The sequence below is a fragment of the Cuculus canorus genome, chromosome 4, assembly GCF_017976375.1.
Source record: "Cuculus canorus isolate bCucCan1 chromosome 4, bCucCan1.pri, whole genome shotgun sequence".
Classification (NCBI taxonomy): Eukaryota; Metazoa; Chordata; class Aves; order Cuculiformes; family Cuculidae; genus Cuculus; species Cuculus canorus.
In genome coordinates, this window is record NC_071404.1 from 58,574,841 (window position 1) to 58,590,059 (window position 15,219).

Consider the following 15,219-nt stretch of genomic DNA (forward strand, 5'->3'; position numbering starts at 1 on the left):
TGGGAAAAAATACTTTTGTTGAACTGTTTGGAGGAGGGAAGGCGAAGATTTTGTGACAGATGACAAAAGCACTACGTGAATAGATGATTCAGTATTTGGAAACACCCAAAAAGTCTATATTTAGAAGAAATCACCTCCTTGGTAAAGTATCAGAACTTAAGCACTTCTTGTTTTCTTCCTTTGCAGAAAGTTCAAAAGTTTAATCTAATTTTGGAATTTCCTCTGGGCTCACTCAACAGATATACAGTCTACTAACTCAGATGAGCTTTCTGTATTAAAGGATCAACATAAGTCGCTCTTCAGTGCAATCTCAAAGCCTGACCATGTCTTATCGAATTCTGTCAAATTTGATGCCACTTCCATATTTTATATTAAAGGAGACTCTGATTCATCAAGGTAATTCAAATATATTCAGTTAAGCATATGCCAAACATTCAGCATTTGTCTAGTTCCAACAAAATCAATGCTAAGCTGGGGTTTCAGAGTATAATCAAAACCTCTGAATTGAATCTAAATAAAATATCTGGTCTATAACAGGCCTTCTTAGTCTTTAGTATTAGTTCAGCTCAAAAACTGAATATGGATTCTTACACAACCAAGTAACAGAGCCTGCATCCTAATCTCAGTGAGACAACACTATGTGGGATAAAGCACACACTGAGAGAATTTTCATGCTGCACTCCCAGCCTTATCTGCTCTTTTCAGCTTTGGCTGTGGCAAAACTGCACTCTAGTGGGACTGAAGCAGAAACACATGATCTGGGCCGACTTTGTGTCTCATCAGCTGCTTTGCCTGCCTACAGCTCTGCAGAGATGTTTTGGGTGCCTGACAGATTTTGCAGGCCTGCAGTCACTTAGAAAATACTCCAGCCTGAGACCATCCCAAATGACACTTCAGATGTATGATTAAGAGATAAGTTTGCAGACCATTTTTAATCTATGGCTACTCACCTCAATGGATTAGAGAGCAAAGGCATTCACAAGCTATGCTGTAGAGTCCCTAATTATCCATTGGATGCAACACCATTAAACCACCAGAGTGTGTGGGGTTGTCATGATTATGGACAAGCTGTTTTCTCAAAACATCTCAGCTCTTCAGACTCCACTGTTTTAAATGATCACTAGTGTATTGTGATTTAAAATGTTCACAGATTTTAAGTGCCTTAATAGGACTTGAGTTCTTTATAAGATCTGCCCCAAGAGAACCTGACCTTCAAGCTGGTTAAATCAGCATTGATACAAAAAAGTCAGGTACTAGAGCCAAAACTGGAGTTATCGCCAGTAACTGAATTAAAGTGACACAAAGATCAGTCCCTGTTACCTGAACAACACAAGATGTGCCTTGGATAAGGTTCAAATCACACCTGACAGGAAAATAGACAAGAACTAAAGGGCTTTTGCTTGCCACAGATAGCAAATAGCCACCAGAAGGAACCCATTCAAGTCACGTTATCTTCATTTGTGTGAACTGTATGTTCTGAACCGAAGCCAAAAGTGAAATGAAAGCTTAAGAGGACCAAGGCAACCAAACAAATGACACAGGAATTAGTGCAAAGCTATTAAAAAATAAAGCAGGGAGCATTATTACTTACATTGAAATATATTTGGCTTTACAAGCACAGATACTGCTGTAAATTCTGCTGCCATCTTCTGTTACAGACACCAGTATGGACATGCTGCCACTGAGTAGGTCTGGACTCCAAGTTGCTGTGCCACAGAGCACAGTAAGCAATAGGTGAGGAAGCCAAAGAACCTTCTGTTCTCAGAGTAAAGAGAAAGTTGTGAACACTTCTACACAATGGAAATTAACTTTGTTTCATTTTTCCAAAGTTAATGCAAAATTTCAGTAGAATTTGGCAAATATTCTTCACCTAAAAAGTAGAAATGAGGAAACATTTCTTTTTTGTATTTTTAAAAATGAGATATCTAAAGACTTTGTGAAGTAACTTTTTTCATTACTCATTACCTCAATTCCATTTTTGAAGTCTAGAAAAATAGTCAGGACAAAATACCTGAACTAGTAATTGATTGTTTGACCATTGTTTCTGTAGATGTACTCATTCTAAAAGATCTTTAGTTTGTGACCTGTGCCATGTTTTTACTGCTGGTAGGCCTTCGCCTTTTAAATGAAAGGTGCATCAGGCAGGTCATGGTTACATCTCATATACACCCTTGGTGTGTGCAGACCGGAGAGCCTTTTAATCTTTCCTAGTACCTATGCATGCAATACAAAGCACATGGGGACTGTGAACTTGGTTTGATAATCTAGGAATCACACTAGTACCGCCAATAACAAAGAAACATTCACTGCCTGTATATCAACCCATTTTCTGCTTAACATTTGAACCTGCATGCTGAATTGCAGATCTTGTGATTCAGGCAGGACTTTGAGATTCTTGTTTCAAAATCACAAAGATAGTTTAAAAGCTGTTCACAACTGATTTAGAAAAAAAGAGGCACACAAGGGACTCTGTGATAGCTGTGCCTTCATCTTGACTATCAGCAATGTGGTCCTGTCACAGACTTTCTTTGCAAAACATCAAAATACACCACTTTTCAGAGAAAATAATAGCTATCTCTTTTTGCAATGGCATCAAGGGAATGTGCACTTCTAACTTCAATTTTCCGAATGAGAAGCTAAGGTTGAGCTGTTCTGTCTGCACTAAAGAACCAAAGTGACTTAAAGTCTTCTGTTTCAGGGAAGACTCTCCTTTTGTGCCTAATATTCCATGATCTTGATCATTACTTATTTTTAAAAAAAGAACAAACCAAACCAAAACCAAAACCGCAAAACATTTCTTTTTTTTCTTTTTTCTATTACCACAAAACTGTAGATCATACAACATCAGTCAGGTGCATGAATAAAACATTCTGAAACAATTTTTCTATGTGCCTTGTCCTGTTTTGGTCCCTGTTCAAGCTGTTGGCTTCAGGCAATAATTTGTTGATGCAGGTGTGTTGTGTTTTCTTGTGACTGCACATGCTAGAAACGTGACTTTGAGAAAGGAAAGAGTAAATTGTAAGGGTGTAACAGAGCTGGGCCTAAAGGTGTGGCTATGGACTGACAGGAGTGATGGTCTTACAGCTGTGTCTCTAGAAAGAGATTTTTACCTTCAGAGAACAGAGAAGATGTATTTCAGTAATTGGTAGATTCACAGTAAGGTATTCAGTAAAGATTAGTAATGAAAGGGCTAAGACTGTAGTTTTACATCTGTCTTATGCTCTTCTAAACATGGGCAGTTTCACTACCATCTCACGCTACCTTCCGGTGGTTAGATGGTGAGGTGGAGCAGGCAACAGATCTGGCGCTGTGACAGAAGCACCCTACTCAAACTAATTTGTCTTAATGAGGCTGTAAAAACACATTCCAAGGTATAAAGATGTTTATTTTACTGAGGTTTCTGGAAGGCTGAAACCTAAATGAGGATTTAGAGATTACAGGTGGATCTCCAGATGCTGATGCTCTCCTAAATCATAGGTCTCTATTGCTCATTTGCTCCAAAATCTAGCATGCATGCACTCATGCACACACTTTGAATCAGACCCTAAAATTCCACTCTAATCTTTTTCGAGCAAGCTTTGAGAAAGAGACATTTGCCCTTTGAAGGAAGGAAAACTGTTGAAATAAAATAGGAAGAGAAATAGAGGGAGAATATAAAGGATACTCAGATTTAAATAACGCCTATTTTGCAGATGCTAGGGTAAAGGTGCAAAACAATCAATGCAGCTGACACGTTTTCTTCTAATTGTCACCCTTGTTGTTCTTTTATATCAAGCCCACATGCTATGAGAAGTGGTGAAGAGATAATTTCATATCTACTAATTATTATCATGATGTTATTAAGTTAGACTATGGATAATAATAAGATGGGATGTGTGTAAAAAGAATTCATTATGAAATTAATTGCTCTGATTAGGGTCAACACATGATATAAGGTTTATAAAGCATTTCAGAAACAATTAGTTTTGATGGCTATTTGGCATCCTAAGGCGTGTAAATCTAGAGCTTGTATTTTACATTTCTCTCCCCTCCCCATTCATATGCTAAGTCCTCTGATAAACGCTGCTTACTCAAAAGAAAATTGAAATCAGTGGATTGAAGCAAAGCTGGATAATTAGGTATTATTGATATATGCTGTAAATGCTTCAATTATTCCTGCCTTGGGTTTTTGAAATTATTTCAGAGAAATGAAAAATAAATAAAAAAATGGCTTTTTACAAAGTCAATTTTAATCTCTCCATTGCATTTGTGGTTGTTGTCTTTTCCCCTCAATAGACATGGAAAGGGCTTGATTACAGTTATCTTTCTGAACATACTTTTGCTCTTTCTAATTCCTTTCTCTTGAGTCTCAAGGGCTCTCCCACAGAACGTTGCCCCTCAAGTTATGTGAAGCACCTGTTCCCAATTCATCTCTGTAAATGAAACTTAAGATGCCTTTGTCTCCTTGCATCTTAAATGCACTTTCTTCTTTCCTCTCTTTTCCCCCCTGAATTCCTAGAGAAAACAACTGACAAAAGGAACTAGCAGAAATATCCTTAATGTGAAAGAGCGACTATGTGTTCAGGACATTCTTTATCAGAAAGGTCTGCAGCAGTATACATGCCTTTCTAATGCAGTTGTGTTTTGGCACTTGATTTCAATGTGCTCACACCTGATCAATCATGACAGCTTTCAAAGATCCTGTCCTAAATAGAGGCTGTTTATAGCAAAGAGATGATTTAGCTAAGCTAACTGGTTTTGGCCCAACAGTGGCCTGATCTTTGCTACAACACATGAGCTCCAAGAGGATCGTTTATATAGCTGCCCTGATATTATATATATCCATTTTGGGTTTGTTCATCTCATTTTCTCACTATCCACTCACTCAAACTAATGATGAAAGCAATCAGCTCCTCTATGCAACGAATATGGTTGGACTCGATGATCCAGTGGGTCCTTTCCAACCTGGTGATTCTATGATTCTATGAATGTGAAGTCCTGAGGCACCTTTTTTAAAAGAAGCAACTATCATTATTTTTACCTTCACAGATGGGGAAACAGAGGCCCTGAGTTGTGTAACTAGTGTACCGAGAAGCCCAAAGTGCAGCTGGGATACAGTCTGTTTCTCTAGAGCCCTGGCACAGAAAGAACACTAGGGAGCTGTGGGTGCATGAGAACATTATTTCTAGCTTCCTGGATTCAAGTCCCTGAGAAACACAAGGGAGTGCAATTAGGAAGGGAACCAGACCCTACTGAAGTCAGTGGAAATCTTTCCAAATATTTCAACAGGTATCTGGCAGAAGACCCTGATGAATCCTCTAGGGCTCTGCGTGGCTCATTAAGAGCAAAATTCATTTTGAACACAACTCCTCAAATGGCAGGTTTGTAGACATCTCTGCTTCCTCTCCCATTGCAAGCAGCAGCTAACAGTGACGGGATGGAGAAGAGCATAAGTGGAGAGATAAGATATAGCAAGACACAAGAGGAGGCAGCTTACAGGAATGGTAGGACCTCTTGTTCACTTCTGCCTGTTCCCCAGGAGCCTGGAGAAACCCGACAGCTTTGTGGCAGCTAGTAGAGTGAACACCATTTTTCAGCTTATTTTCTATTGAAAAGACTAGTGGCTTGATACTGTGATTGATTGATGCTCCTAGTGAGTCAATACCCAGATTACATGCAATAAATCCCAGGAGCAGCACCAAGACTGCAATAAGTGACTACGCCTCAGCACACTGCCAGACTTTCACTCCCCTCCCACACTGGAAACTCACCAAGCCAATTGAGCTGGTGCAAGCAGACATCAGCATGTCAGAAGCTAGAAGCTGGCTCATTTCAGTCTAAGACACCATCATTGGATATATAACTCCAAGGGAAAGGTGTGGAAAAAGCAGCACATTCTCTAGGAGAGAAAATAACACTAACAGGAATTTTGGAGAGCTGCAGTAAAGCAGTGCACTAGACTAGATAATATGCCACTCAAGCAATGCCTTGTATCAGAGCATGCTAGGCTTTTTCAAGAGTCTAGTATAAAAAAAAAGAAATGAAAAGAAAATATACTATCCAACAGCAGGAAGCCCTGCCACTCGATACCAAGTAATAAAAATCAATTGAATGATCAATAGGCTTTTCTGTCCACCAAAGCTTTGAAGATTCTGCTGTCGTGCTCTCTGCTATAATTAGCACTTGATGAACTTAAAATGTTTAATGACTGTGAAATTGAATTCCTATAGAGACAATGCACATCTGGAAAAACAGCACACAATTCAGGGGTCTATGGAGTCCCACACCATTAAACACAGAACTTCAAATAGAGTTTTCACTGTGAAAATGGAGCAGGCTCTTTGACGTGCTAACATCAGGTCTGGTTCACTTGCTTCTCAAATCACTGGTGTAGCAGACAAACTTCAAAGACCTCAGGATATGCTTTAAAGCGACTACAGCATTTGCTTGTTTAGGAATGAACGTATTCTTCTGGCAGTTGATTAAGAGAGCCAGACCATCCTTACTTCAGTTTAACCTTCATAGTTAGTATGAAGGTGGAATGGGGTATATCACTCTGTATACCTATACATATAAAGAGAGAGGAACCCATTGACTCATGAACCCATTTCAGATTAAGCAGAAACTTGGCCAGTTTAGAACTGATCACTTAGTAAGATCATGATAACCTGGACTAGTGTTTCTAACATTAACAACGGAAGATTGAACTGGACAAAGCTGCCTTTCACTTCATGCTTAAGCCAAAAAAAAAATCCCAAAAAGACTACAAGGCCTGTATATGGATTTTGTCCTTCTAGGGCTTTTCAGTGCCAGCGTTCAAAACCAGAACCCTGGCTTTCTAGTATCATGCTGGGTGGATAATAAAAGAAGAGACAGAGTCTCAGTCAGTATTACCTCTTTTAATGCTGTCTCCTCAGTCATGGAATGACATTCTCTGCTGTCTCCCTCCATCTCCCAACATTAGCTCCAGAGTTCAAGGCCACACAAACATTAGCCTAAATATAGGATCATAGAATCATAGAATGGCTTGAGTTGGAAGAGACCTTAAAATTCACCTACTTCCAAAACCCCTGCCATGGGCAGGGACATCTCCTAGACCAGGCTGCTCAAGGCCTCATCCAACATGATCTTGAATCCTCCAGGGGTGGGGCATCCACAACTTCCTAGGCAACCTGCTCCAATGCCTTACCACCCTCATTGTGAAGAATTTCCTCCTAATGTCTAATCTAAACCTCCCCCCCCTCCAATTTAAAGCCATTCCCCCTCATCTTATCACTACATGCCCTTGTAAAAAGTCCCTTCCCAGCTTTCTTGTACCCCAGCCCCCTTCAGGTACTGGAAGGTGACTGTAAGGTCTCCCCAGAGCCTTCTCTTCTCCAGGCTGAACAATCCCAGCTCTCTCAGCCTATCCTCGTATGGGAGGTGCTCCAGCCCTCTGATCATCTTTGTGGCCCTCCTCTGGACCCATTCCAACAGTTCCATATCCTTCTTCTGTTGAGGATTGCAGAACTGGACACAATCCTACAGGTGAGGTTTCACAAGAGGGGCAGAATCACCTCCCTCGACCTGCTGGCCATACTTCATTGGGTGCATCCCGGGGTATGATTGGCCTTCTGGACTGTGAGTGCACATTGGTGGCTGTCAATCTTCTTGTCAACCAGCACCCCTAAGTCCTTCTCTGCAGGGCTGCTCTCGATCACATCATCCCCAATCCTGCAGATTGCCCTGAGGCAGATTTAGGACCTTGCACCTGGCCTTGTTGAACCCCATGAGGTCCACACTGACCCACTTCTCCAGCTTGTCCAGGTCCCTTTGAATGACGTCCCATCCATTGCTTTTCCCATGTCCATGGATGTGGTTACCCCATCATAGAAAGTTACTTGGTGGCTTTATTTGTAAATATATTGTGGCTACATTTCTAAATATAGTGATTTCACTGTGACTACATTTGTGCCTGTACATAAATTCAATAGGAATTGCTGTTTTAAATCTCATGCTTGATCTTTTCAATTTTTAAAAGACTACTATGGAAGATTTATTATGAATTTATTGTGAAGAAAGAGAAATAAAACTGTTAGCACTATGCTAAAATTCATTTTGTGGACAAGGTTAATGCATGGCAAGATATGAAGGCTGGATATGAATCCATAGAGCTTGACCTCAGGATTCAAGCTGAACTGCTTAAAGATTTGTCTGTGCTAACATTGCTAGAATTAGCCATGTGACTGCTGTTTCTGACCTGTAAAATTTGAAAGCTAACAGTACTCTGCCACATAAAAATGCAATGAAGAGCAAATGTTCCTGAAACAGAACAGTATTTCATATTTAAAGAAACCAATAAAAATATGCATGAATATGGATTAAAAAAAAAACAATTAAAACATCCCTTTTGTGTATCATACGAGAATCATAGGTGTGTATTTTCTATCTGCTTCCACAAGGTGCATGTAGAACCCTTTAAAGCTCTGGGTTAAACTTTCAAGCTTTCCTTTGAGCTTTCCCACCTCTGAAATGTTACTGTAGATAATATATAAGACAACCTGACCTTTGGAGAGTGCTCTATTGAGTTTTCAAATATTATATGATTGTAACATTTAATGCCTAACCTGTTCTTGGCTTCAGCTTCGTATTACTATGGTGAATCTCCAGTTTTTGCTCTGTAGGGGCAAGGCCTTTGTTTTTTTTATTCAAACTTCAGTAGCACAATGCTGGAGCCAGCCTTTGCTTCACCCATTCTTTGATTACCTGAGTTCTCATAACAGAACTGTAACAAAACCACAAGCACTAGAAAAGCTTTGTGAATTTAAGCCTCTGCTGCTCTTAAAAACCATCTCCTCCCCACTCCTACATGGGTAGCAACGACCACATCAAATTCCTGCCCTGTCCTAAGAGCATATCCTGGCACACAGCCTAGAATATTAGCTACTGATCTACTGCACCTAGGTTGTTATATTCACTGCAAATGACTGCATTAAAGTTTATATTTCAGGGAAATATCCCAAGTTAAAGGAGCTGGAGGAGCTGAGCCATTGATCACAATGAAGATATGATAATTCACGTCAGCCAGAGTAGCAGTTTGGTGGAGCTTTGCTGATTTAAGCCAGTGGAAGATTTCACCTATTATCCCTGTAAATGTTCCACAAAAATACAATGTTCCCTGAAGCCCTTGTTGTCATTGTCTTAAGCAATTACTGCACTACATTCCCAAGAAAAGGTACAGCAATATACGTTTTAATCTCAAGGTGACTTACTGCCTGTTTTTCTATAATGAGAGATGACTGCTTTACTTCAATAGCTTTTATTAGTGGTGAAGAAAAAAAAAGGGCTGTGATTAGATTTTATAATTGAAAAGAGAGGGTAATTTGAACTCCAGTCTTCTTGGAAATGAGACTTTTTATTAGAAAAAGGAGAAAGTCTGAAAGGAATAACTGTCTTTCATCCATTGTGGTACATTAAAAAAAAAAAGACTGAGAATAGTGAAGGCTGTTTCTTCCCTTGTGTACTCTTTTCCTGGAGAGAAAACCAGAGCTAAATCCTACCTAGATCTCTGTGACAGTGCCCAGTTAGTTGGCTTACTGTCTCTCAGTGGTCCTGAACATGTGCAGCCCTTGTAACTACAGGCCTTGTCTTGCACTAACAATACCCAGAAGCAACAGAGGGGAAAAGATGGATTAGGTTCTGGAAGAATGTGTGAACACAGAGTGAAGACTTGCATTGTGTTCCAGGCAAGATTTACTTATGGAGACATTCTCTCCACATTCGACATTCCATGGGTCCGTATGAATCAGCACTGCAGAAATTATAGAAATGGGCACTAAATATATCCTTCATTGCTGAAGGAAGCAGTACTTCTTCTGCAAAAATCACGTGCCATGAAAAATGAGCACTATTTACTGTAGCTATAAGCAAAGCAGCTATCTCAAGATGGAGAAAGTCTTAATTTTAAAAAGGTTTTGAGTTAAACAAGTGTCAAGAACTTTATAAATGAGATTGAAACCAGTGGCTCAGAGGGAGAGAACTATGTTTTCTTTTGAGTAGACTGGAAGGCAGTTGGAAGCCCAAAGACTTTTATTTCACAAAACATAAAGCAACAGTTTTGATACCCTTTGGCAAAGTTTCTACATAAAGCAAAAAGGTCTGCTTACAAGTCAAATTTACATTTCCATTTCATTATGAATTAGGAATTTCTTTTCATTTGCATATGAAAATAGAGAATGAAATACAAATTGAAGTTGAAAATGCCAGCTTTAGTTTGGATTTCTTTAAGAAAAAGAAATAGCCAAACTGCACAAGCAGTTGAAAAGAAAGACACCACTGTCAGAAAAAAACTGCTCACTTCCTGATTATGAAACAAAGTAGGAACAGTGATATTATTCATGAACTTCTATTTTTTAAAAAAGAAACTGAAATTCTGTTTCCTCATTGCGTTTTATTCAATGGGAAGAGTTTTCTCACACTTTTCATCTCAGATTTTTCTCTGCCTGCAGGCTATGCCACATCTGCAAAACACAGATAATGCCACTGATACATAACTAGAGAAGAACTCAGTGGAGCACAGGGGTGTGAATGGTTGAACCAGCACTGACAGGAGCTAAGAAAAAGATGATAACTTGTTTCCCAAAGAGGTACTGCATAGATATATAAAATGGAGATGACAGAATTGGCTATGATTTCAGATTTCAATCTGTTCTGAGTCTGGAACAACCAGAAACTACACTTTTGCAGCAGAGGAAAAAAATTCTGAAGCAACAACTTCCTATTCAGAAATCCTGAGCCACATCCTCTGTAGAGACAGTCAGCTTCCTGAGAAGAACAAAGCTAAGGATCAGGCTGTCTGGATGTTTTGTTCATGTCTTCAGAGCATGGGAAATTCAGTAGCAGCAGCTGTTATCAGGTACAGCTGAACATATACATTTTAAGTATCACTTCTGTATACATCAAGTTTTACATACATACAGTTCAAAATTACTTGGGGGATCTTCAGGAAGGGAAGGGAAGATGAACTGTACATTTTAATAAACTGGTGTGAAGATGAACTATAGATTTTAATAAACTATGGTGGTTTTGGTTTCTGTCTCTACTTTATTTGGTTGCTAAGTATATAGCAAGAATAAATGAAGATATATAACTTAGAGGGCAAATAACTGCATTGCCAAAACAGTGCAGCCAAGCTTTACTTTTCAGTTGGCTAAAGAAGAAATTTCTAAAAATGAGTATAACCTAGAAACTGCACATTCGCCAACAGTCCCAGCAACCCTAATTAGATGAAGAAACTGAGCATTTTACCACACAACCTTCAAATCATCTCTTTGAATTCACTCTTTGGCTCTAAATCTCATTGTTTTTCCAAGTGTTTCCTTGTCTCATTTCATACAGCTAACGAATCAACTCAATCAAGGAGCAGGTTTTATATGCGAGCAAATTCTGTCTGCATTCTAAAGGTCTGAAATTTGAAATAGATTACCACTCTGCTTTGTTCTTTAAACTAAGATGAGAGTCAGCATCACATCCTCTTTCTGACCTACAAATGGTTTGTCAGGTACCTCACCTCCCTCTTTACTCTCAGAAGAAGAGAATGGGCACAGGAATATGAAATATTTTGTTTCTCATGTACAGCTGCTATCTGAAATGTGCAGGCCCTCTCCAGCTTTTCCTTTTGAGACGGGGTATTTTCCTCTGTACTCTGCAAAAGATTTTGTGAACATAACACAGTTCATACTTGTCAAGGTACTGATGTTGCCAGACCTGGCACATACATATGGAAATAAAATTTTATCCAGGGCAGAGTGTGAAGGGCGGCATCCTGTTCATGAAGGCCTCTCTTTCTTTCTTTCTTTCTTCCAGCACCTGTTCAGTAACTATTTGTCTTTCGGTGAAAAAAAAATTTGGCCAACCCCAACAGACTAGTAAGGAGCTTTTTCCTTTGCCTAACTGTTACTTACATTGAGATAAATGTCTAGTGCCTCTTCTCCCAAGTGACAGGGGACTGGACAAGGAGGAATGGCTTCAAGCTGCTCCAGGGGAAGTTCAGACTGGATATCAGAAAAAAAATTTTCATAGAAAGAGTCATTGGGCACTGCCAGAGGCTGCCCAGGGGGGTGGTTGAGTCACCATCACTGGAGGTTTTTAAAAGACAGGTAGATGAGGTGCTCAGGGACATGGTTTAGTGGCTGATAGGAATGGTTGGACTCGATGATCCAAGAAGTCTTTTCCAACCTGGTGATTCTATTATTCTATGATAATGGACTAAAGAAATTATTAATTGGTCAAAGGTCTCATCTGTCTACTCAAACAAACACACATTGTATATTTGACAACTATAAAAACTGCAATGAGAATGCAAGCCCATGGTCTGCAGCATTATAGACCATTAATGACAAGGCAATATAAAGAGAACAAGGGGAAAACAAAGTGGGAAAAGACGAAAGAAAGCAGGGCATATAAATCTCACCTCAAGAATCAGCTGTGAATATTCAATGAGGAGGATTCTCTGATGGAAAACAACTTCCAGAAAAATCCAAAATGCAGTTTTTACAGTAAATCTTTCAACTCCAGAGTGAGGGAAATTTTAATGAAGCTACATGATTTCAGCAGTTCTCATCTGCTTTAGGTCAAAGACAAATACTCAAAGACTGGAATATCCTTTAGGAGGAAAAAAAAAAAAAATGTCCTGCTCAGTTTGACCTTCCTGGGTGAGCTTTTCTTTCGACAATCAAAGTTCCATCAGATCAGAGCAAATCCAATGGTTCAGAACAAACTGAGATGCCATTCAGTTCAAAGCTTTGACAACTTCTGCTTCCCTGGGCATTCCTGGAGGAAAGTTCTTCAAGAAAGTTTGCTCCAGGTGGCAAACCTTTCCAGACATGTTTCCTTTTCAGATTAACTGGGAACACAAGCGAAAAATACCATCATCAACAAAGGACCTTTAAGTGTTATTTCTTTCCTAAGATTTGCTCATTTTCTTCATGTGCAAAATTTCAAAACTGCTTGAAAATGTGCTTGTTTCTGACACTATTTTTTGCCTAGAGAGAGGTCTCTTGGAACTTTGTGAAAAATGCAATGGACTCCAATTTTGTGTCAAAGTTCTGTATTGTGCACCTTCTATGACCATTAAATTGAAGAACTAGAAGCAGTAACATTTAGAATTGTCAGACACTTCATTTACAAATCTAAGAAACAAACTGTCTTGGAAACCTAGCTCTAGGATGATGAGCTGATGTTCTATCAGAATGTCAATGAACAGAGCACGCGACAGTTCTGCAGGCCAATGAACTTGTTACACAGCTCCGGCGCTCACCTTTCTGTTACATGGTACAGATACCTTTAAGCAAACCAAAAATATTTCTTTACACGGTTTAATAATGTGAAAAATGTACACTGCAGAAACTTTCTAACCCATTTAAAATGTATCTGTAGGGTAAAGCTTGACTGGTTCAAGGGCAAACTGAACTGGATTTGTCCTCCTCATCCCCAGGATCAGGAGCTGGAAGCTGGTGTTCCTCCAGCCCGAGAGTAGAGCAGTGCCGGAGCTGGTGGATCGCTTGCACCACCTAGTGATGGCTGCAGGCTTGCACAGCTCCTCCTTCCTACCTGAAGCCAAGTGAATCCTGGCTGAGGATGCTGGCCTTCTGTGGAGGGAAAAAAGATTAAAAAAACCACTTAAAGCACAAACATTATGACAAGGGTTAGCGTTCTCTCCTCCTCATCATCACCATTTTAGCTTGCTTTTCCTCCCACATACCATGACCATGTAACGCTACATTAAGTACATCTACATCACAGCTGTATGGTTATCAGATGAACTACGTAGGGCTCACGAAGTACAAGAGTGGTACTTGACTGAACTGGAGAAAGCAGGATGCAATAAGGAGCATCAAGAACATTTCTGTAAACCAAAAATTTTCAGACAAACAAGAGGGTCTTTTATATTCCCCTGAAACCTTTCTATATTAAATAAAGATTTCTGTGCAAAAAAATATTTTCACCGTTTTCTTCAGTGCTTGTCTATGAAGTGAGCTTTCTCTAGAGATTTTCCAGCCTGCAGCTCACTGCTAGGAAGGAGGAATGTCAATGCGGATATGAGACTCTGCAAGGAGCTAAGCTGCAGTGGTGTCTACAGGATAAAAGGCTCTCCCCGTTGAATCAAAATCCCAAAGATCACTGACTTAATTTGACCCAGGAACTCACACTTAGCTTGCTATCCAGCAGTGCAGTATAAAAGGCAGAGCTTGGAGGGTGGGCTGGGGGGTTGTTTGGTTTTTTGGGGGGGAGGGTGGGTGTACTTTTGTTTTTTTATTCCCCCAATTAAAAGTGGGGCGTAGGAGTCACAAGTCTCAGGATCTATATTTTAAGCTAATAAGCATTTATTGTAATTTGAATTGTATTGCCCATCTCAGTCGATCTTTGCAGAAAATACAGGTGAGTCTTATCCGTATTGTCAGAGTATTTCTAGGTTTTGCTGGCTACTGCTTGAAAAAGGTGTAGGAATCCTTGCATGAAAACTGTAACATGGAAATTCAGGGGACCAGACTTAGAACAGAATAAGAAAAAGAGCAGACTTGTGCAAATTCCTGTTTCCCGAGTTGTGCCATGGGGAGCAGGGAAGCTGTTCACCTAGAAATTAGCTTATGGGCTACCAGTAACTTCATGGCGATTCTCATTCTTTCTGTCAGGTTGAATTTGAGGGCAGGGAATATGGGAAGGGGTGTGAGCAGAAGTGAGGTCCACTCCATTTTTCCCCCTACTATGTTAAAACCCAGGTTGAATTTGTGTTCCCAGGGACTAACTCAAGTACCTACTCACAGTCTAACATTTTGTTACAGTTATTCAAAGATGTCTCACTTGAAGGGTTAAGTTGCTGAGTGACATCTATATATCAGCTGATGGAGCCTGCATCAGTCTAGTACAGAGCCACTGGAGCTTTTTCATCCCATTTTGGGCTATGAAGATACACGTTACCTTTTCTCTGCCTGTTCGTTTCTCTGATGACTAGTGGCTTAACTCCATTACCAATTAATATTAGACAGTCTCCTATCTGTGGCTGCAGAAATGAAAGTGCTATTACTTCAGGCAAGCCATAGGTACGTGGGCCTGAAGAGAGGTCAGGGGAGAGCATGTGTATGTGTGTGAGCGTATTTTCTGGTCTTTGTTTTACTTGATGGTCTTTTTTCCTCTTAATTTCTTTGGCTCTGGCATTTAAGTGAGCAAGCCAGTTGAGCTTTGAATCAATCACCTTTTATT

General features: G+C 39.8%; 1 long non-coding RNA gene across 9 annotated transcripts in view; it reads right to left on the reverse strand.

Annotated features, from left to right (window-relative positions):
- The window catches only part of LOC128852081 (uncharacterized), a 67,335-nt gene that overhangs the window by 36,320 nt on the left and 15,796 nt on the right, over positions 1–15,219 (reverse strand). For 5 of the 9 annotated variants that reach the window (XR_008449710.1, XR_008449707.1, XR_008449713.1 and 2 more), the window contains 2 exons: positions 11,922–12,862; positions 1,592–1,755 (listed from right to left, as the gene is read on the reverse strand). This is a non-coding gene — a long non-coding RNA (uncharacterized LOC128852081). Of the gene's footprint in view, positions 1–1,591; positions 1,871–6,873; positions 6,975–11,921; positions 12,863–15,219 lie in introns of all 9 variants that reach the window. The other 4 variants (XR_008449711.1, XR_008449709.1, XR_008449712.1 and 1 more) reach the window with 4 other exon arrangements.